This window comes from Cavia porcellus, unplaced genomic scaffold (genome assembly GCF_034190915.1).
Source record: "Cavia porcellus strain 051 isolate PalLab524CR breed Dunkin Hartley unplaced genomic scaffold, mCavPor4.1 scaffold_7, whole genome shotgun sequence".
In the NCBI taxonomy this organism is placed as follows: Eukaryota; Metazoa; Chordata; class Mammalia; order Rodentia; family Caviidae; genus Cavia; species Cavia porcellus.
Genome location: NW_026947490.1, coordinates 34,890,475 through 34,912,639, shown reverse-complemented (window position 1 = coordinate 34,912,639; position 22,165 = coordinate 34,890,475). Strand labels below are relative to the sequence as shown.

The following is a 22,165-nucleotide window of genomic DNA, read 5'->3' as shown; positions in this document are numbered from 1 at the left end:
AGATAGATTTGACCATTGTATTTTCAGATCAGGTGATCATTGCTTATAAGGAGGAAGGTAACAGTTACAAAACTTCTACCAGTGGAAAACTGATTAAGACATTTACCCTACATATAATGGTTGGCCCCTACACTCAATTATACAGTGGAAATGTTGATCATAAAGTGTAAAAACATTTTTAGGCTTGATTTGTAATCTCTTCACAACCACTTGACAAAAAAAATCCACAGTCTGTAATTCTGAGAGGTTGGTTGTACAGGGCTGCAAAGCTGAGAATATTTGTTGCTGGTACAGCTTCCTCTTAGCACCAGGTGAGCTGCACCAGACCCAGGTACAATGCAGTGTCCAGGGAGATGAAGGGTGTGGTCCATGCATGTCCAGAGAGAGAAAGGATGTGGACATCTGTCAGTTCCCCCTCACCTCATCATCTGCAGCATGGACTGTGTGTGCCCTGCAGTGTTGATGTCCACCCTGCACACAGGAGGCTCACAGTGTGTGTGTGAACTCCTCTCCACCCACTGACCAGTGGGTCACCCTCAGACACAAACCCCAGATAGCAGAGGGAGCACTATTGCCCTACTGCCCCAGGGAGATGGGAATGACTGGGTCACCTTAGAGGGCCTTTGGTTTCATACAGTCTTCCTTTGCCAGGGCGGGACATCAGTGCAATTCTCTAGCATGTGTTCCTGAACCCTCCTGTGGACAGGATCCCTGGAGGACACCTGGCTCAGAGAGGTGAAAGGGAATCACCTAGGCCTCAGAGCACTGATGTTCCAAGTATGAGAGGCCAGGGAGATCAGGTACTGGACAGCGAATGGTGCACCAAGTGCACACAGACACCGTGGCATCCACAGACCCTCCTCATTGGGGCTGAGAGATAAAGGAAAACTGTGTGTCCACACTGAGTGCACCAGAAATATGAGGATTTCCATGGGAAAGAACACCATGTGCTAATTCCAATAGCTAGGGAGCCCCTAGTTCAGAGTAGCAGGCCAGGGCTTGTTCTGCACAGATATCGACTCCAAAGAAGAACAGGGATGAAGGGAGCCTTGGGAGGTCAGCAGAAACCCACTTTCAGAGCACACCAAGTGCAGAGAGCAGCCGTGGATCCCTGTCCACAGGAACCTGGGCTTAGAACTTGGTCACAGCCTCAGTGCTAGGGCAAAGTCTCTATCCCATCAATTTCCAGGAGGGCAGGAGGTGTGAGACAGTGCAGGAGGGATTCTGCTTGTTACCTGATGCCAGGGGACAAAGTCATTTTCCACTGACTTCAAATATTATGGCCTATGAGGCTCTCAGGTGAGTCCCAGCTCTGTGACTAAATGGACCTTGATTCTAAATCCCCCCTCATTGACCTAGAGTGGGAGGGAAGTTCCTGCAGGGGAAAAGGACTGAATTCCTGCTTTTCTATATTACACCCTCCACTGCCCTGTGCCCTGTGAAGTTCTGAGTTCTAGCAGATCTTGATGAAGAGCTGAATTTTAGCTTTACTCACTGATTCTAATTTTAATATGAGTGATACCCATCGTCAAGCACTGCCCTATTTGGTAGCTGACATACAGATACATGTCATCACTGTGAAATCTTGTTGGATAATTTCAAGAAAGAATGAGCTTGCCATGTGCACCAAGCACTGAGGTATTATCACAGGAGAGTTTCAGAATGTGTGCCCACCAGCATTGAGAACTTGAGTGTGGCTCATGTCCTCACACATCGGATGTCACTAATGGAGTAATATGAGCCTGGGTATCACTAAGGGACCCTGCTCTGAGGCCCAGGTGATTCCCTTTCACCTCTCTGAGCCAGGTGTCCTCCAGGGATCCTGTCCACAGGAGGGTTCAGGAACACATGCTAGAGAATTGCACTGCAATGTTAAGCATAGTCCCACTGTACCGATTGGGCTGGTGCCACCTTGAGAAGGAGCATTGTCACTGTGGAGGGAACCTGCCCAGGAGAGGCTCAGGTCCTTGTGCATGATGCTCTTTGGGCTCAGAGACCAGGTTGCCTTGACCTTGCATGGGCTTGGCAGGTGCTGAGTTCTCTGTCTGCTGAGCTCCATTCACAGTCCAGGGTGCACAGGGCAGTGGGTGAACCCTTCTGTGAGCGGTGTGCAGTCTCACATCATTATCACCTCCTGTGTGTCTTTGGCTGCAGGATCTGACAGGAGGAAGAGGAGCGATAACAGCCTAAGAATGTAGGACCTGAAGGCATGGGGCATGCATGGGTTGGCAGCTGTGTGGAGGCTGGCTGCTCAAGGAGCTCCTGTCCCACCCACCATTTGGTCCTCTTTGTGCTGTGGTGTCAGATACAGAACAGAGCTCAGTGAGCTTGTTTAGAAATCCCCTGTGGTGCTCAGAAATCAGGGTCCCTACTTATATGAGCATGGCTGACCACACATCATCACATCATTCCAGGGAAAACAGGGCTTAGCCAACCTGGAAAAAAGACTTGCATAACCACATAGGCAAGCAGGGGACCAGGCTTAAGGAGAGAATTGAGATTCTCCCCCTGCTGGTGATCAGTGGTTTCTTCATTTATATTTGTGCTAGGTTTATTCCCAACTCAAAACTTCTTTATGTAGAGGGCTGCCTGGTCTTTGGGCAACGTGCAGCTCTCCCAAGCATGGACATGGCAGGTCTCCCAGAACTCAGATTTCACTTACTGTGCTGATTTAATGTGAGCCAAATTTCTCTTGAAATTTTCTGTTAATAATACTGTGTGTATGGATGAATCATTAAAATCTAGCAGATTCAAACAATGGAACACAAAGGTGGAATTATTTGTTACAATCCTCCCACACAGGTTCCTCTCAGACTCTGCAGCAGAAATCCCTTATCTCCTCATCCTAGACAGGCTGGAGAAGAGCAGGTAGCTCCTGGTCTTCACAGGGCTCTTACTTGCCAGCACTGGGGTTTCCTCCTCACAGAGGTGATTGCAGATCACCCCAGACCCCAGACTCTCAGCACAGGTTCCTGCAGGAGACTGGTTTAGCACAAGGCAGAACCATTTCAGGTCCCTCAAAAGAATGAGATCCTCAGACACTGGATACCTTGCCTGTATGCTGCCAGAGGTTTCACTGGAAAGTCTGCTACATCACCTGTACCTGTTCCATACCTCCCACCTTGGAAGACCCCTTTGTTTAGGGACAGGCAGGGAAAAGGAGCAAACAGCATGTGACACAGAAAATCTAGGCCAGCTAATATCCTGGAGAGATAGTTGCACAGGAGGTAACCCATGCCCATGTAGACCCTGCCCTTCATGGATGTGCTGGCCTGCACTGATTGGGCTGGGGGCCAGCTTTGCAGGAATTCAGCTTTCAAGTATCCTTTGGACTCCATGTCTCTGGACAGTATTTTCCACCATGATCATCTGTTGCCTTCCCTTCCAGAATTTACAGAACACAGGAGGCTGACTGATTTGGAGAATGATGTTTCTCCTGTGAGACAGAAGGTAGGAAATGAGAAAAGTTAGAAAACTTTTCTCACAGCTGATTTTCACAGCTCCAGGTCACATTCTACAAATGTGTGCAGCGGTGTGCAGTCTCACATCATGACCAGCAACTTCTCATCATAGCACAGTAGGGGTCAGGTGCATGGAAAGTTTTGGATGAGACCCAGGGTACAACAACTCTAACCAGGGCCACACCAAACCCACTGCCAAACAATCCCAATGTGTACACAGTGCACATCCCATACTACTGCACCTGGAACCACAGGGAGACATTGCTGTGTACTCACTGCCGCTGAGAGACCCAGGTGTGATTCTGCTCCTCTAAGCAGCATCCCCTGCCACATGAGCACAGTGATCAATATACAAATATTGACAAATTCTATAAAAAAGCAGTGCTAATTCTGTGCATCTCCTTCATAGCTTGAAGTTTATTAGAGGATTATGGGATTGATCTCACTTCTATTGCTATATTATCTGGGGTCACTAATTTTACTAGTTTTGTACATTTTCAGCCCCCAATTCCCCACACTCTGTCAAAGGTTTCAACTTTGGTTCTCCTGTCCTTTGTATGATTTACTATGTCAGAATTTCTTTTAAGTCTTTGAAAACTTCTTTTTGTCTACTTTACTTGTGATGTCAGTGAAATAGATAAAACATCTTCAATGAACAAAATGTTTTTAAGAATTTGGTTTTGTTTTGCAAAATTTCATTTTTTAAAGAAAATCATGGTGCATCTAATTACTTAGAGGTTTACATATATTTTTATTTATGCCATTTTGTGAATAATTCCTATTCTTATAAACAGTTATTTAGTATAGTCATTGATTGGAAGTTTTTTTTTCCCAATGATCCTGACCTTGCTTTTGCCAGGCAGGTGTTCTAACAGTAATGCATATCCTGGCCCAAAGTTTTCATTTTTATGGTACTAGAGAAGATTAAGTTCTGCTTAATCATTATTATTATTCACTTTTAACATAGGAGAGCTACTCTATAGATGAGAGCATGGGGCAGGTAGCACATTGAGCAGTGAAATTCTCTTATCTTCAGACAGAGGAAGACACACAGTGCATCTCTTCAGATCTTCTTTGTGCCCAGTGGACAATTTCCTCATCATTCTCCTTATCTTGAAAGAGAACATACTTTACCCAAAAGAAGAAAGAAAACCTCCTCATCCACAGCTGTGTGAGGTGTGGTCAGCATGGTATGGACAGATTTTCATGACTCATTCCTCCTGCATCTACATTAGGACCCATGACCAACATCTCTCCACTTCCCCATCACAGCTCCGCTTTACTGTGTTCACCAAAATGGTCCTGCACACTTGAGATCTGCAAAGAGCCTGAGAGTCAGTGTTTTCATAGCAGGGAAAAATGCAAAATGTTAAAAAAAAAAACTTCAAAATGAAAGAGAAACTAGAATGAGGCAAAGCAGAAAAGGAAGGAAAAAGCATATATATGATAGTTAAGATAGTTACTGATAGGATTATTTCCAGAAGATGAAAAATATTTCCAAAAGATGAGGAGTATAAAACAAAAGAGGCCTTTATTCTGGGAACACAAGGAGAGAGGACTGGTACGCTGGCCGCTGGAATCTGGCAATCTCTCTCACGCGGACACGTGGCGTGGGGGAATATAAGTAGCCTAAGCTTAGGGCAGTGCCCTAAAGCCATTAGAGATGCACAGGTATTTCATTGGCACACGTTTGGAGCCAGGGGCAGATTCCAAAGGGTGGGGGTATAGGGTTACAGGTAAATCTCTAGGGGCAGGGGAGACAGGAGCTCCCTAATTCCAGCTGAGGCTTTTTCTGGCTACAGTGTCCAGTCTGGGTCAACAAGCCTTTCAGTTACACTACTAGTTTCTCCTTGTTCATTGAAAAGAATGACTCGTGCTAATAGGGTATGAACAATTAAATACCTATATCTTGTACTCAAGTAATTAAAAGATAACTATTCAATTTATTGATCATCTTTTGCTCCCCTATTATCCTGTTTTGAAATTTTGTTTTTTCTCCTATGCAATAAAATTATAAATCAATAAATAAAGAAAGAAAACAAGAGAAGAAAATACACAAATGTTACCTGCAGGTGTGTTGCTCTTACATGTGTCAATCGGCTAGATTGTTAATATTTTACACAGCAGTTGTATGGAAGACAACAATTTCTGTACCTCAAATACACCCAAATCTTATCAGTGATGTGATGATAAGGCTCCTAATGAAGCTGGGCAATATCTCACTTCAATTAAAGCATGTCAAGTTGACTGCTCTTTGTCTTTATTCATTAACTACTAATCATATGTAAATATATTAAATTCACACCAAGTGAGGGGCTTGGGATTTTCTTGCAATGAGAGAGGGCTTTACTCTTATGGAATATTCAAGGATTTCAGTTTTGGACCATGTCGTGGAATTTTAAATTGTGTGCTAAAGACAGCCTGATATACACATATCTATAGCTGTTACTAATTTGTGTTTGTTTGAATAAAAGGCATGACAGGTGTCACTATATGGTTATTGCTACCCCTCCCTTGACACCCAGTTTCCTCCCCAGGCAGTGCATTCCTGGGCCCTAACACTTCAGCTGTGCCTGACTCACCCACCTCTCTCCTTTCTGGGCTCTGGTGTTAGGAGCACCCAGCCAGGATCTCCCTGTGTATAGTGATGGCTCAGGTGACTGCTTGGCACCCCTTGGCACATTTTTGGAGAAGGACCTCTCATGTTGTGCAAAGCACATTTAACTGTCTCCATCAGCTGAGGTGATTCAGAAATAGAAAATGTCTTCAGAACTTTATCTACCACCTGGGTCCAAATAGCCCAACCTGATCATATTTCCTCTGTTAACTTATTTGATTGAAGTTGAAGTCTACTGATGCTGTTCCTACCATTGGTACACTGTACTTGCATTCACAGATGTTAGTATATAAAAAATTCCTGGAAGGTTATAGATTAAAACACAGGACATAACACATCCTCTACATGACTAGAAAGCCTGATTCCTGGGAAACAGTGACTTACAGAAGTGAAAAGGAAACATAGCTATGGGAATCAAGGAAGAACAATCAAAGAAAACTGGAAATCACAGAGAAACAAGAAAAACTGAACAAAATGCAGAGAAAAGAAGAAGAAAGCCTGGAATGCTAATCCAAAAGCTTGAGAAGGGATCTTATCTTTGCAAATACGAGGTAAATCTGGACAGGTTTGGAGGACTCAGGAAGAAACAATAGACTGAACTGGTAATGCTAACCCCCAAGAAAATCCTGTGGTTGTGGTAAATTGAAAACACAAATTTTGAGTTTTACTCTGAAAGTAACTTCTTTCATGTGGTTCTTTATAGATGGAAAAGGGATTCATTGCAGCCTGTATCACATTTGAGAGTTATTAATCATGACACATTTGGGGAACTGGTTAATTGCTTAGGACTAAATCATTCCAGAAATGAGATGTCACAATGTTACTGTGTTCAGGTTTTCCATATCACCCTACCATACCTGCTGGGTGGGAAACAGCCAAAAGACACAGTCACAGACATAGACTCCCTAAGAAGATTAAGCAAGGCTGAGCTCAAGTCAGGTATGACATAGTGATGTGTGCCTTTTGTGATAAGCCATCCTGTTTGCATGTGGCTTTCTGAGAGGGTCACATTTGAAAGTGCTGGTATGAAGCCTAGCAGACTCCCTGATCCCACCCCTTGTGATGTCAGAAGGCACAGAACTTGGAGATCTGTTTCTTTTTCTGATATGTCAAAGTGATCAACAACATGTTTCATCTTGGACGGTTGCTGCATACAGGGGTGTATGGACAGAGAGAGCTCTGAGATAAGGGGGTTTACAGGACCACAGAGCATGAAACTAGAGGAAGCTATCAGTGACTTGGGGCACACAGGGTCACAAATACTCAGAGCTGCTAGAATGAGTACAGTCATAGAGGAGACACCACATCATTGATTGACACTGTCCAGTAGGAAGTGCGGGGCAGGACTCAGCACACAAACACAGAAAAAGAGGGTAAAAAAGAATAAGCTCTTGCTGTAACTCACTGGTCCCCTAGTATCTGTGTATTCCATCCTACTGACCTTATGAAGAAAGCACCTACCCAAACACAGAGGAGAATTTGTTTGGTGTTGGTGGTTCTTTTTTGCTTTGTTTTTCTTTTGTTCTTTATTTTATTATTTTATTCTTTTTTCTTTTCTGTTTTGATTCAATTTTTTCTAGTACTTTTACTCTAATAATACTAATTTCTTTCATTCTTCAACTGGATATTTCAACTTATATTTCTCATCCCCTTCTTATCTAGCTTTATGAATTCTTCTCTACTGTTAATGATGCTAGAGTTAGTGCATTGATCAGATATTTGTCGAATGTCAAAATTTGGTTTCTTTTTGTAACTATGTTTTTCAGTAGATCTGTGTTCTAGGTTTTAGAGGGACATAGCTATTGGTTTTATTCATTCTTATGACATATCAATACATGTGTAATTTAGGCTCTATCATTTTTACTGGTTTCCTTCATATTGTTACTAGTAGTATGATAGCCCTGGTTCAATGGTTTTCGCTTTAGGTTAATAATGGTCTTTGTATCAAAAAATAGTACAGTTGTTCTCTCTTCTCTGTGTGATGGTGGGGATCAAACCTCCGTCAGAGTGTTGGACATTATGAAATCCCTCAAACACTGGGCTGAATAGGTTGAACATGAGTGAAAAATGAAACTCAAAATACATCTCATGAAGACATAGTTATTTCCAAGACTCCACCAGTCTGAGTACTCAGTGAGGGCTCTCTCTCACATGTTCATCTCCTGGCTGCATGTGGTTTGTTCTCTTGATGTGTTGAGCCTGGAATAGTGGAATTCTGAGGACCACCAGAACCAGGTCAGTCAGGCCCATGCAGATGAGATTGTCCACTGTATGATCCTGAGGTTTGCAGGAGGAGTTAGTGACAAAGAGATCAGAGAAGACCAATATTGCCCCAGGATTCCCAAATATCCACCAGGAGCACTTGCTTCCCTAAGGAAGATTTCATCTTGTGAATGCAGCTCCATAACTGAGAAGTCTTTTACTCTCCTAATTTGGTGTTTGACTGGGTTTGTAATGGGCTAAGGGTCTCTACTTTTCCTCAGAATCAAGAAAGAGAAAAAAATGTGTGAATCACTGAAGGACCAGAACCTTTATTCTTGGTTCCAAAGCCTCATATCTTACCACCATGACATGACTTCATGACCAGCCATAGGAGACCTTTCCCAGTGTAGTCTTCACCCTCACTGCACTCTGTGAATTCAGAACTTGAGTCAGAGTCACTTTGGAATAAAGATAGTCTGAGTTCAAAGAGCTTAGAATTGGAGAAAATTAAGATTTCAAGTTGGGAAATAACTGAGTACTTTTGGTTTATCTGGAACACAGGACAACGCACATTCATTCTCCTGGAGGTGAATTTATCTTCAATTACTGAACAGATATGAAGCTCTGGTCCATAGGACTCCTGAAATTCAGTTTTAAAATCATGAATGTCTAGGGCTGTGACCAAGCCTGGGGCTCTGGGACCATAATCCTAATTGATCATCTCGTGGTTTGAAATACCTACAGCATTACACACACACACACACACACACACACACACACACACACACACATATTCATACCTGTATTTACATGGTAGGAATGTCAGGGGTTCATAAAGTCAGTGTATCTAGTTAATAGACATGTAAATTCATGTAGAATGACCTATAATAAACATGTAAAAGGATCCAAGTGGAATAAATGAATAATGGAGTTAAAAGGGAAAAGAAATGTAAACATATAAAACTTACAGAATGAGCAAAATTCTTATATATGTGTTCCTAGGACACTCATTCCATGTTAATTTCTGACTTCTAAGTCTCTGCCTCCAGGCTTTTTCTGAACAAGTGATTTCTTATATTCTTTGTGTTACAGAAATTATGGATACAGTCAAGATTTAACATTCAATCTGTGCAGGAAAATTCCTTACTCCAGTGCAGAAAAAAAGAAAAGACAGAAAGAGACAGAATATGAATAAATATTATTTATTCTGAATAGAACTAGATATAATAATATATCACTATGTATATAATAATAATTGAGATAGGAATGCAATTGAGAAATTTAATTTACTTGATATACATTTTATGGATGAATTCAGATCATTAAAGTATTACTGGAGGACAATCTTAATATGAAGTACTAGTAATACAAGCAAACCAATAGCTTTGTTGTATAGCAAGCTATTATTCAGTAAATATAAAATCACTGTCTTAAGTTATCAATTTTTAAAATATGGGATCATATTACAAAGTTTTTGTAAATATAAGATTTTCAGATAAATCTGAAATATTCCTATAGTTCATAAGTGAACTTCAATTTTCAACATCTTGACTAGAAAGATTTAGCATTAAAAGTTGTTTTCTGCAATTATTGTATAAATCTGATAAAATTCTCAGAAATCAGGGGTGTAATTACATTTTTAAGCACAATTTCATATGTATTTAAATTTCTCAAGAAACTGTTATTCTTAGTTTTCAAAAATGGCAGTAACAATACACAAGTGTGAAACCCAAGTGTATAACAGAACCCAACCACACTGCACAGCAGAACTTCTAGGAAGAGACCCCTAGGAACCCAGGGAGCAGTACTGGCCCCTCCTGAGTCTAAGAAGAGCACTGAGCAGAGGCCCCAGGGTCCTTAGGAGGGGAAATGCCCAATGGTGCCCATAGCCTGTTGATTCTCTCTGAAGAAGAAGCTGTACTAGGGGCTTGGCCTCATCCACAGTGGGGCCCCAGTGAAACAGAGCAGCCTCCTGCCAGTGTCTCACAGGCTCAGAGACTACAGATGTGGGATGGGGCTGTAGCAGAGGTGCTCAGGATTGAGGAGGAAGGGGAAACCCTAGGTGAGCCATTTAACTGAGACAGAGAGTTCTCTCCAGACTACACCAGACTCCTTTGCAACCAACCTTGTCAACTCCCTCAGACCTCCCAGTGGATGGGTCATGCAAACTGGATCCAAGACGTTCTTCTAGAGTCATCCTGGCATGTATAATTCATGTCCAAGGCCCAAGCACTGCCTGCCCTTGAGACTCATTCTTGTGCTCATGTTCTGACTTCATCTTGAGTCCTTCCCTGACTGCAGTGAGCTTGGAAGAGCAGAATCCCGAAGGTCACCAGAGACAGGCCAGCCAGGCCCTACTGGATGAGATTCCTCACTGTGTAATCCTGGGGCTGTGAGGCTGGGATGGGGACAAAGAAGTCACAGAGGTCAGGACAAACCAGCACCTTCCTCAGTCCCTGCATGTCCACCTGTGCTCTTGGACATGACCTGACCTCTGTGTCCAGCCCCATAACAGAATTCTCCTTGTTCAACTGTCTTGGGTTTTGAGCTGTTCTGTGATGAGCTGATGGTCTCAGCTGCCCCTGAGAACCAATGAACACTAGTGGGACCTGTAAAGCCTTGAACAGACAGGCGCGAGCCTCTCCCCACCTCCACATCTTTGTGTTTCAATATCATGACAAAGGTGATGCAGACTCTTAATGAGCATTTGGTGCTGCAGCAGTGTTACCTCTGGTTACTTGGATTCATCAGCTTCACTGCTGATGGAGCTCAGGACTTGTGTCTGAGTCCCTTTGGAGCAAAGTTGAGCTAAGTTCATAAAGCCTAGGATACGTGACAAAAGTGATCTCCAATTCCAAACAGCCAAGCTGGTGAGCTCTGTGGTCAGTGTGGGACACAGAATGATGTGAGCAACCTCCCCTGGAAAGGAGTTTCCTGACCAGCAGATAAGGACTCAAGGTCTAGGGGTAAGGGCTTGTCCTCAGGGCCCCAGAGCATCAGGAGCACACAGGGTGAAGTCCAGAGGGACCCCCTTCCCCACCCAACTAGGTCCCCTGGTGCCTCCTCCTCCCTGTGACTTTTGCTAACTCATCATCATGCAGTTAGAAACACCTGTAGTGTGGTGCACACACAGACAGACTCTCACGTGTACAAGCGAGTGTGTGTTTCACATGGCAGGAATGATACTGCTTCATGGAAACAATGCTTCCACTTTCAGAGTGAAAATCTATGTTAAATGACCAACAATATAGAAGAAAAATATATTCATTGAATGCTCATTGAGAATATGGATGAAATGCTGTAGAGAACAAACATAAATATAACTGGATACATGAAAAATTATGCATTAGTACATATTTAGATTATAGTGGAGACATGTATAGCCAAGTGCATGCACATTTTAATCAAGAACATTGGTGACCTGTTGAGATTTTATGAAATATAATTTTCATTTTAGTGTACTGGACATAAATTTTGTCAGTAATCTGAACACATTGCTTGAAAAGCTGGAGGACAGGGGAAAAAATATCAGTATGGAGGCCAGGAATGCAGCTCAGTGGCACAGTGCCTTTCTGACAAGTGCAAAGTCCTGATTTCACCTCACGGTACCATAAATAAATAAACAGACAGACAAATAAATAAATGTAGTGTAAGATAAAAAGATTAAACCTAATATGCTTTTGGTGTTTTGTGTTATTATTAAGAAAATATGAATCACAGAATTATTTTCAAACAATTAAAATGCTTGATCAATTTAAACATTCCTTACAAATGTTAATAATTCTTATGAATACAACTTTGAAATATTTGTAAAGTATTAATAAAGCTCAATTCGGAGTGCTGAGAGCCTGGAGCTGAGTGCACTTCTGGTTTCTGTGACTTCTTTTTAGTGATCCTGGGACACTTTTGAGCATCACAATGGAGAGAGTGACCTTTGAGAATGTAGCTGTGAAGTTCACTCCAGAACAGTGAGATTTTCTGACTCCATCCCAAAAGAAGTTCTACAGAGATGTGATGTGGGAAACACATGAATATTATTGTGACAGGAAGAATATGGCATAATCAGCAAATTAAAGAAGAAGACAAAAATTGTTCAAGAAATCTAAGATATGATGAAGACAATTATTTGAGAATTGAAGAGCAGCAATATAAACATAATGAAGACATAAAGACCTGCAATTATTTCCAGTCCTTTCAGAAGCATGAAACAAGGAAGAGTAGACAAAGAAGCTGTAATTATGAGCAATGTGGAGAAGAAAGCTCTATCTTAATGAATAAACTGACCCTGGGAAGAAAACTCTTGTAGAGATTCCAGGAATGGTGTGGTGTGGGGAGTCCTAAGCAGGGGGAGATATACCCTGCCAACCCAGGAACAAACTAAGCTGAGAGAAATCAATCGGAAATTCAATCCCAGTGCTATGATTGGAATAGCTGAAATCTCAGTGCCGAAGCTGGAACCTGCACCTCTGGAAACCAAGACTTGAATTTCCTGCCACTGCTGCTGCATCCGAATTGGCACAGCAAGGATAGAGACGTGAAAGCTCTGAGAGCGGGAATCAGTGAACTGAATGGAGAGCTGAGCTGGTAGGGAGCCCTGAATTGACCTGCAGTGAGTGAGAGGAATGGGAACCCTTCCATAGGCTAGGAGGCTCCAACAGAGGACATTTTGGTACCGGGCAGACTAGCTGGAACAGGACACTGCAGTGACTTTAGTCACATATTTCCTTCTCAAACAGGATTGGTGGGGAGCTCTTGACCTGGGTGATGCCACAGACTAAGACCCAGTAGGCTAAGCCAAACCAGGTCCCTGCGCCTGGCAGTGCACCCTAACACAGTGAAGCATTCAGCTGGTGGGCTGACCTGTACCAGTGGACCTAGCATAGGCTTCCCAGGTCTGTGTCTCCCTAGTACACTGCAGTGGGCAGGAACACCTACCAGTGTGATTCAAACAAATTGTAACTGACAAAGAAAGAAACTGGGCCTCCTATAGACACTTGTATGGTAGGAACAAAAATTATGGGAAGAGGGAGCAAAAAGAAAGGGTCCTCAATCCCCAATCCTGAGAACATTGATCAAGGAAAGGTAAATGCAAAGGAGAATGAGGACAGAAAACACACAATACCAAGCATGGCACCAATAGACAGAAAGCAATATCTCCGGAACCTCATAGATGACTTCAAAAGTGAAGTATTTAATCAAGTAAAGCAAGATATAAGTAGAATAGTTAAAGAAATGCTAAGCACCTCCCAAGAAAAAACAGATGGTGGAATGGAAGAATGGAAAAAAAGGGAGAATTGTTTGATGGAGAAAATAGAAAAAATGTAGAATACATGAAGCAGGTTCAAAGAGATTACCAGGAAACTAAAAACTCTATTGAAAGCTGGCATGACAGCTTGAAAGAAACTAAGGATAGATTATCTGAACTGGAGAACAGATTTGTAATGTGGGAGCATGAAAGGAAAAACTTCTTAAAAATAACAAGGAAACAAGCAATAACAATACAAAGGCTAGAAGATGATAAAAGGATCTATAACAAGAATTAAGAATGCAAAGGAAGAAGCAGGGATACAAACAAATGAACTGCAAGGGCTATTCACAGAACTAATCAAGGAGAACTTCCCTAATATGAGAAAAGGTAAAGATACTCAGATCTATAAGGCATACAGGACCCCAGCCACCTACAACCCAAACAGAACTATACCCAGGCATATAATAATCAAAATTCCAGAAATCCAATATAAGAACAGAATGTTACAAGCTGTCAGTGACAAGAAACAGATAAGTTACAAGGGAACACCAATCAGAATTACAGCAGACTTCTCAGCACAAACCATCAAATTACAAAGAACATGGGGTGAAATAATTCAAGTTTTGAAAGACAATAACCTCCAGCCAAGATTGATATATCCTGCACAACTGTCCCTAGAAATTAATGGAGAAACAAAGTGCTTCCAGGATAAAGAGGAATTAGGAGAATTTGCAACCATCAATTCAACTCTACAGAGAATACTTCAGGACATTCTAAAAGAGAACAATACCAAGATTCCAGAAACAGTGGCAGAGAGGCCAAAATGAATGGAGCAGAAAGTGAAAGGAAGAAGACAAACTGACAACTAATGACAGAAAAAGAGCTCAACAGAAATGAGGCAGAGAAGGTTGGATGGTAGGAACAGCTATTTTGGAGAAAACAAGACATCAAAATAGCTAGTGCTGATTTAATATCATATTCTTTTGAAGTCCCATCAAGCTTTTGTTTTTCTGTATCCATCAGTCTTAACATGTTGTATCTTATTGGATTTTATTATATGTGATCATATAAACAAAAACTTTTATAGACAAGGAGATAATACAGAAACCATTGTTCATTTTTTGTTAGTTAGTTCTAAATACCCTGTGACACAGTCATTCTCTTGAATGATTTTACATTGTCTTGATATGTTTGATGTGACAGTCTATGAAGTTATACTCTAAGATTTCAAGGAGAGACACACTATGGTAGCTACTTTTATGTTAGGATATCTTGTGGTGAAACACTATTTTGCTTAAATGATTATGTTCTGACTTGTGCTGTTTTGTTGTTTTGTCCTCTTTTATCTTAATTTCCTTTTTTATTTTTTTATTTTTATCTTTTTAATTAGGGAAAAACTAAATAAAAAATTGCAGGATACATTATAGTAACCCACTTTGAATTCCTATTAACTTGATTTGAAACCCTGCATTGCTCTTACCATCTTGTTTTGACTGATTTTACTCTATTCTGTTTTGCTTGATAGCACCAAGTTTGACAGTATAGGTAATAACTGTGAAGACAATAAGATGCACTATGATGCCCATTCTGTTTTGACTATTATCTTCTTTTGAAGTCCTGTAATGTCTCCAGTGTTTTCATTTTACTGGTGTTGTTCTTTACTGTTTTGTTCAATTTTATTATAACTGATGATATAGGCAATTCTTTTTAAGACAGCAAGAGGCATTATGGTAACCATTGTTGATCACCTTGTATTCTGTTTTTACATTATGTACTATGTCCATCTTTTTGATCTGACTGATTTTGTTTTGTTATGTTGCATTTGGTTTTATTCTCTTCCAAAAAAGTAATAAGAACTGTGGGAGTAATAAAACCGCAAATGTGTAATTGTCATGGTAAAAAAGAGAGAAAAAGAAAGTGCTCTAAAGGATATAACTGCATGTATATTTAAGCATATAAGATAGATAACAATATTACTGAGTTTTTGTTGGATCATTGAACAGAATTATTTGCAGTCTCACTGTTTGAATGTCCACTTTCTATGCTTTAAGTTTGTAACTTGAACAACTGTTTCTAAGATGACAACATGTGTTCTATTAACTAGTGATTTCCTACGGTTTAATTTTTTTGAAATTCTGTATAACTTGTACCATTTTTCTATTCTTTTCTTTTTCTCCTTAAATAAAATTAAAAAAAACAATAATGGAGAATATGTAAAAAAAAATAAAGCCCAATTCAACTGTATTAGATATGCATGATATTGTTACTCTCTATAATTGACATATAAAAATAATCTGTTCCTGTGAAAACAGGCAAGTATTAAGGTACAATTTCATATATCTGTAAATCTCTTCCCACAGAAAAGTGTCTCTTTACATTTGAAAAGACAGAGCAACAGCACATGAGTACAAGCAGGAAATGAGCAATGACTCAAATAAGAGTGCACAGCAGGCTCCCTACCAGGCTTGACTGACTCTGGAGTTCTGGACTGGCCAGAACCATCTATTCCAGAGGTTGAGGGACCAGGGTGAGTGTCCCTGCACCATCCCCTGAGCTCAGGTAGTTTGGGATCCTCGCTCTGCCTGGATAAGGAACTTCAAGGCTTCCTGTTGCACTGAACCAGCTCAGCAGGTATTGAGCCAGCCTGCCCCACCACCAGTGACCCTTTTTCAATCCAGGGAACTGGGCGACCAGAGTCCCAGGAGCTAAGGTCATAGAGGATTTCCAACAGGCCTTGGAACAACACTTGAAACACAGAAATATAGGAAAATGACAGAACAAAAGACCGAATTACAATCTAAAACCTCCAGCCCATCCCAAGAAACCTTAGGAGCTACATACATAAAAGAAAATATATGCCATACACCAGAAGTATTGGACATAATAGCAACTGAATTAAAGAAGCAACTCTGGGAAGGTTTAAAGGAATTCAAACTAGAAATAATCTCCCAGGTAAAAGAAGAAATGAAAGAGATGCTGAACATATTTAAAGAAGACACAGTTAAACAATTTGAGGAACTAAACAAAAAGGTAGAATACTTGGATGAACAATATAAGAAACAATACATAAAGCAGATGCAAAAAGATATACAGGAAATCAAAAATTCCATTGAACATTATAAAGACTGCCTCAATGAAAGTGAAGATAGAATTTCAGACCTAGAAGACAAGACTGCAGCTAGTGAACTGGAAAGGCAAGAGCTTTTAAAAATAACAAGAAATCAGGAAAAAAATTCAACAGTTGCAAGATGATGCAAAGAAAAACAACATAAGATGATAAGGATAAATGAAAAAAAGGGGACAAAATAAAGGATGTCAAGAGAATATTTAGAGAAGTAATAGCTGAAAATTTCCCAAACATGAAATTGGAAACTGATATCAGGATCAGTGAAGCAAATAGAACTCCAAATAGCCATAACCAAAATAAAACTACACCCAGACATATAATAATGATCATCCCAGAAACACAAGAACAGAATGTTAAAAGCTGTCAGAGAGAAAAGACAGATCACCTATAAAGGCAAACCTATCAGAAAATTGTAGCAGATTTCTCAGCACAAACAATGAAGTAAAGAAGAGCATGGAGTGAAATATTCCAGGTCCTAAAGGAAAATGATTTCCAAGCTAGACTTACATAATCTGAAAAACTGTCCTTGAAAATGGATGGAGAAATAAGATACTTCCATGACAAAGAAGAGCTGAAGAAATTCATGACCATCAAGCCAACCCTGCAAAGAATACTGAAAGGCAGGTTAGATACACTTAGCAAAAAACCACTAAGCAAAGCAGACAATTAAACAGAATGGAAAGATAAAGATTCAATGGCAGAAAGATAACCTGTCAAAAATAAACCAACATATAATAGTTATCATTATTAATGTAAATGGTATCAATGCACCAATTAAAAGAAACAGACTGGGAGAATGGATCAAGAAACAAAATCCAACCAAATGCTGTCTATGAGAAACCCATCTAACCCAAAAGCATACTCAGACTGAAAAGGCTGCCCTCTGCACTCCAGGGCCCTGCTTACTGCCTGGACTTCAGACACTTCCACCACTCTGACCACAGGGAAGCAGGCACCCTGTCCTCAGAGCCCCAGGAAGCCACCAGGATCCCTCAGTGTCCTCTTCTCCACTCCTCTGGAGACTGATTCTGCCTTGCAATTCACAGAGGATGTGTGCAAGACTTCTAGGGGTCAGGTTACCATGTCTCCCCCTCCCATGTGGGCAGGGCCCTGACTGAGGTGCTGGGACAGCAGAGCAGCTCCCTCTGTGGTGGAAATGTCAGGAGGAGAGGGCTGGGCTCTGTCCTCTCCCTGAGTCCAGTCCCACTTCCTCCCATCTCACCTGTGTCCCCTTGAATCTCTCCCTGCCCAGTATCTCCATGGAAGACTTTAGGGTGGGAGCCTGGGCAGGGAGCTCCAGCTTGCATCAGCCTCCTCATGGGGAGACCCTCCCCTGTAGACTCTCCCCTCTACCACCACTGTGTTCTGGGGTCTCACACCAGTGCTGGGAACAGGACACAGTGTGACTTTGTGGAACAGAGGGCCTCACTGGGACATGAGGTCCTGAGGAAGAACTGGTGGTGCCACTTCAAGTCAGTTTTGGGTCACAAGTGACATAGAGGGATGAGGCAGGTGGGTAGTGAGCCCAGTGAGTCTGACTTCCAAGCTCCTTCTCCCACCAGAGCTGAACTCCTGAGCTGCAGGGAGAGAATCTGAGCACTTCTGCTTTGCCTGGCACCCTCTCTACTGTCTCTGTCACAGCTGAGAGGGACAGCACCTCTGCAGTCACATCCTAGATCTCCCCTGGGAAGTTGTCTCTCCAAGGCTCACAGCAAGGCCATCACTGAAAGGAACTTGAAGTTCTGTGCCAGGCCTCTCCTCCATACCTGAAGAAACTGAGGCCCACACAGGAGGGGCTGGTCCAAGTCTGTATCTGCAGAGGAGGCTGCAGCAGTCCCTAGCTCAACCCCTGCCCTGGGACCCTCCCAGTAGGAACCGCACTCACCACCTGGGGATCCGGACTCTGCTGTGCTGCGCTAATCTTCAGTGATTCCCAGGAAGGATCGGGAGGTGAGGACCTGGGCTCCTTGCTCCCCACTTCTGGGGCTGCATCTCTTCCAGGCTGGACCCCAACATTTCTCTTAGCTTTGAAATCACCCCCATGAAGCCCAGATGTCCTGACCCAGCCTCCTAGGGACGATCTGTAAAATGGTCTCTGTTAGTTATTTAGGGACTCAGATATGATTGGGTCAAAGAAAGGACTTCCTCACCTTAGACCAGGAGCTCCAGGGCATCACTGGACTCCGACCACACCTGAGGTTTGGTAGCATAACAGCCATAGCATCTGAATGACCACCTCTCCATGGAATTCAAAGTGCCCATAGGGAACAGGGCCAGGACCTGTTGGTCAGCGCCTGATTGTAAGTCTAGCATTCAGTAGAGACTGTCTCCTCCTTCCTTAGTCACAAAGAACTTGTCACATCCCTCCCATGAGCTACACTGCAATGTTACAGTCTCCCCTGAGGTCACCACAGGGCTGGGCAGGGCTGAGAGGCTGGGTTTGCTATATAGATTCCTAGGAGAGAAGGAGGCAGCATGTGAAATGGACACTTACCTACCACACTATCCCCAGGGCTGGGCTTTGAGAGGGGGATCCATCTGAGAGCAGACCCCTTCCTGTGGGCAAAACCTGGGTCTGGGACCCTGTGTGTCCTCTCACCTGATTGGCCAGAGGGTACTTGGTAATAACAGTGATGTAGCCCTGTATGGTGCTCTGTCATGGATGGGATGGAGAACATGGCCATATTCATGAGTTCTGGTAATGATTTTCTTGTCCAGGTGTCCTGGCTTCTGCCTTTGTACAAAGCTTATTCCTGGGCTTCCATAGTCCCTTCACACCAAAGGGTCACAGGATCCCCCTGTGGTATTACAGATCCTGGCTCAGCCCAGAGGCTCGGTTTGGGTAGGCTCCCTGCAGGGAAATCACAGCTGTGTTCCAGGACCTTTCTCCTACCCTCACATCCCATCTCACAACCCCAAGACCCCCCGGACCTCCCAGCACCAGCCCACACTTCTTGTGTTCCATCACCACTGCCCAAGGATGGCTCCTTGTCCCTAGGAGGAGGAAGAACCCAGGATAGCTAGGGACACACTCACCTGCCTGCACTGGGGTCCTGGGGCCCAGACTCAGCCCTAGAAGAGAGTTCCCTGTGATAGGTTTGCCCTGGAGCCTAAGCAGGTCCTCTTCTCACTGGAGCCTCCTGAGCCCCTTTTCTCCTGCTGAACCAGGGCATGGCTGTGGGTTGAAGACTAGAGGTTTCCATCTCCTCCTCAGTTCTCACCAATGCAGAGCAGGGCCGTGAGTGTGGTATTCATGGGGTCTCTTAACTCCAGGTGAGACTGTGTGGAGACTACAGTGCCTGTCCTACTGTTTGGCAGCTGAGGATTGGTTTCTGCCCTTCATAGAGTGGTCAGGTCAGGAGCCCCACAGGAAGCAGAACTGACATCCACAGACACCTGCAGTGCTATCCTAGCTCCTTGTCCCAGCATTTCTGAGGTGACTTTCCCATGTCTGTCAGCCCAACAGCACCCACTGCTGACTGGGCATAGCCCCCCATCTGGCCTTCACCCTGTATCACATGGCCCTGGGCTCCCTTGCCCTCTGAGTTCGCAGGGAGCTGGTTGCCCTGACCTGAGAACAGAAGGGGGTATTTTCTAAGTAAGTCAGTCAGACTTAGAATGTCTGACTAGACTTGAATGACTGACTTAGAATGTCTGACATTCTAAGTCCTCTGACAGAGGTCCTGTGAGCTCAGTCATCCCATACTCAACACGGGCATCAGACCCAGTGAGAAGTTTTGCTGCCCCTCCTGGTGGTTGTCTTGATTGCTTTCTTGTTGCTGGGACAAAATACTTCCACTGTGTGAGCACTTCTGGGTACTGCACACCTTCAGCACTTGCACAGCCTGGCTGCAGTGAGTTCCCCATCCTGTGCAGGAGTACCCTGCTGGCAACACCGTTGAAGGTGAACTGTCTGTTTGTCACTCCCTTGGGAGACTATCCTAGATCATCCCTTGGGATGTGGTCAATATTTCTCCCTTCTTTTGTCTGACTTTCCCATATGTCCTAATCCTCCTGAGGCTCTCCTTCCCCATCTAGAAACACTTCCTAACACAGCACTGTGTGTGTGTTCTCACCACCTAGATATCCTGGGAGCACAGGCTGAAGGCTCCTCTGTTTCCTCTTGTATCATTATTTTGCTTCCAGTTCTTAGAGATGGTTATATTCCTCTTACTGGTTTTTGTTTTTTGCTTCATTATAGAGAATCAAGCTGCCTTCACATAGTAAATGAGTATCTCAAGAGTCACAGCTCATGCTTTAACTTTTTCTGTCATCATTGTCATTGCTATATGCTGTCATCATTTTGTTTTCATGCCCTTGCCTTGACCTCCAGAGAAATGTTGAACAGAAGCTCAGTAATACACTCCTTCTCTCATTCCTAATTCTTGGGGCATATATGTCAATTTTTCACTGTAAAAGGAACTCCAGAGTGAGCTTGGACCATCCCTGTGCAAACCTCCATTGGATACATGAGATCTGTCAGAGTCCAGGGACTTATAGGACTGGGCCCTGCTGAGCTCTGCTCCTGGGCACTGACACTACTGTATTTTATCCTTCACCTCCAGGGACACTGAAGCTCAGCCTGCTCCTGGACAAGGTGTCATGTCCCCACCTGGCCTCACACTTCCTGTTTGCTGGCAGGAATGCTCCTCCCTAGGACTGTCACAGACATCTCCTGTGTTCAGGTCTCTTCTGACATACATGTGCTCAGAGGGTCCTCTCTGCATTGTTTCAAAGAACCCTCCTTGCCCTTCCCACAGGCACTTGCCCTGTGTGGCTCACAGTGCTGTGCATTGCCTGGGTTTCTGTGCCTGGCCGTGCTCCATCACCACGGTCTGTCTGTCCCCTGTCTCTGGACTGCCCTGAGCACACAGACTACTTGGTCCTGGTGAGAATCAGCCACACTTCCAGCCTCACAGACAGTGCTAACTCTGGAGATGGTGGCACTGCCTGTGCTGCTGGAGATGGCGAAGTGGGGAGAAGCAGGAAGGAGACAGCTTAGAGTGCAGTGGGGTGGGAAGTTTAACTTGGGTTATGGAGAGAGCTTAGAGCATCAGAACATAGATACAAGTGGAGACAGTGAGTGTGATGCTCAGGAGGAGTCAGATAAAGACAAGGACTGTCTCAGCAAGTAGATCAAGGGCACCTCTTTAATAGTTTGAGGGAGCTGCTGTCGTTGTTGCGCACTAATTTTAAACATCTCATGTCTCCCAAGAGCATAAAGTAACACATAAAATCTATGAAAAACCTCACATAGGATCAAAACTATATACTACAAAACTCAGGAGAAAGAACCAACAGAGAACATTGAAACAGACAGTAAAAATATTCTCTGTTCAAATAGATTTGACCATTGTATTTTCAGGTCAGGTGATCATTGTTTATAGGGAGGAAGATAACAGTTGCAAAACTTCTACCAGTGGAAAATTGGTTAACACATTTTCCCCACATACAATGGTTGGCAGCCACACTGAGTATACAGTGAAAATGATGATCACACAATGTAAAAA

The 22,165-nt window shown here is 43.0% G+C and overlaps 1 pseudogene; it reads right to left on the bottom strand.

Annotated features, from left to right (window-relative positions):
• Window positions 1-9,510: 9,510 nt before the first annotated feature.
• Window positions 9,511-19,910, bottom strand: LOC106026651 (leukocyte immunoglobulin-like receptor subfamily A member 5; annotated as a pseudogene).
• Between the last annotated feature and the right edge of the window lie 2,255 nt (window positions 19,911-22,165).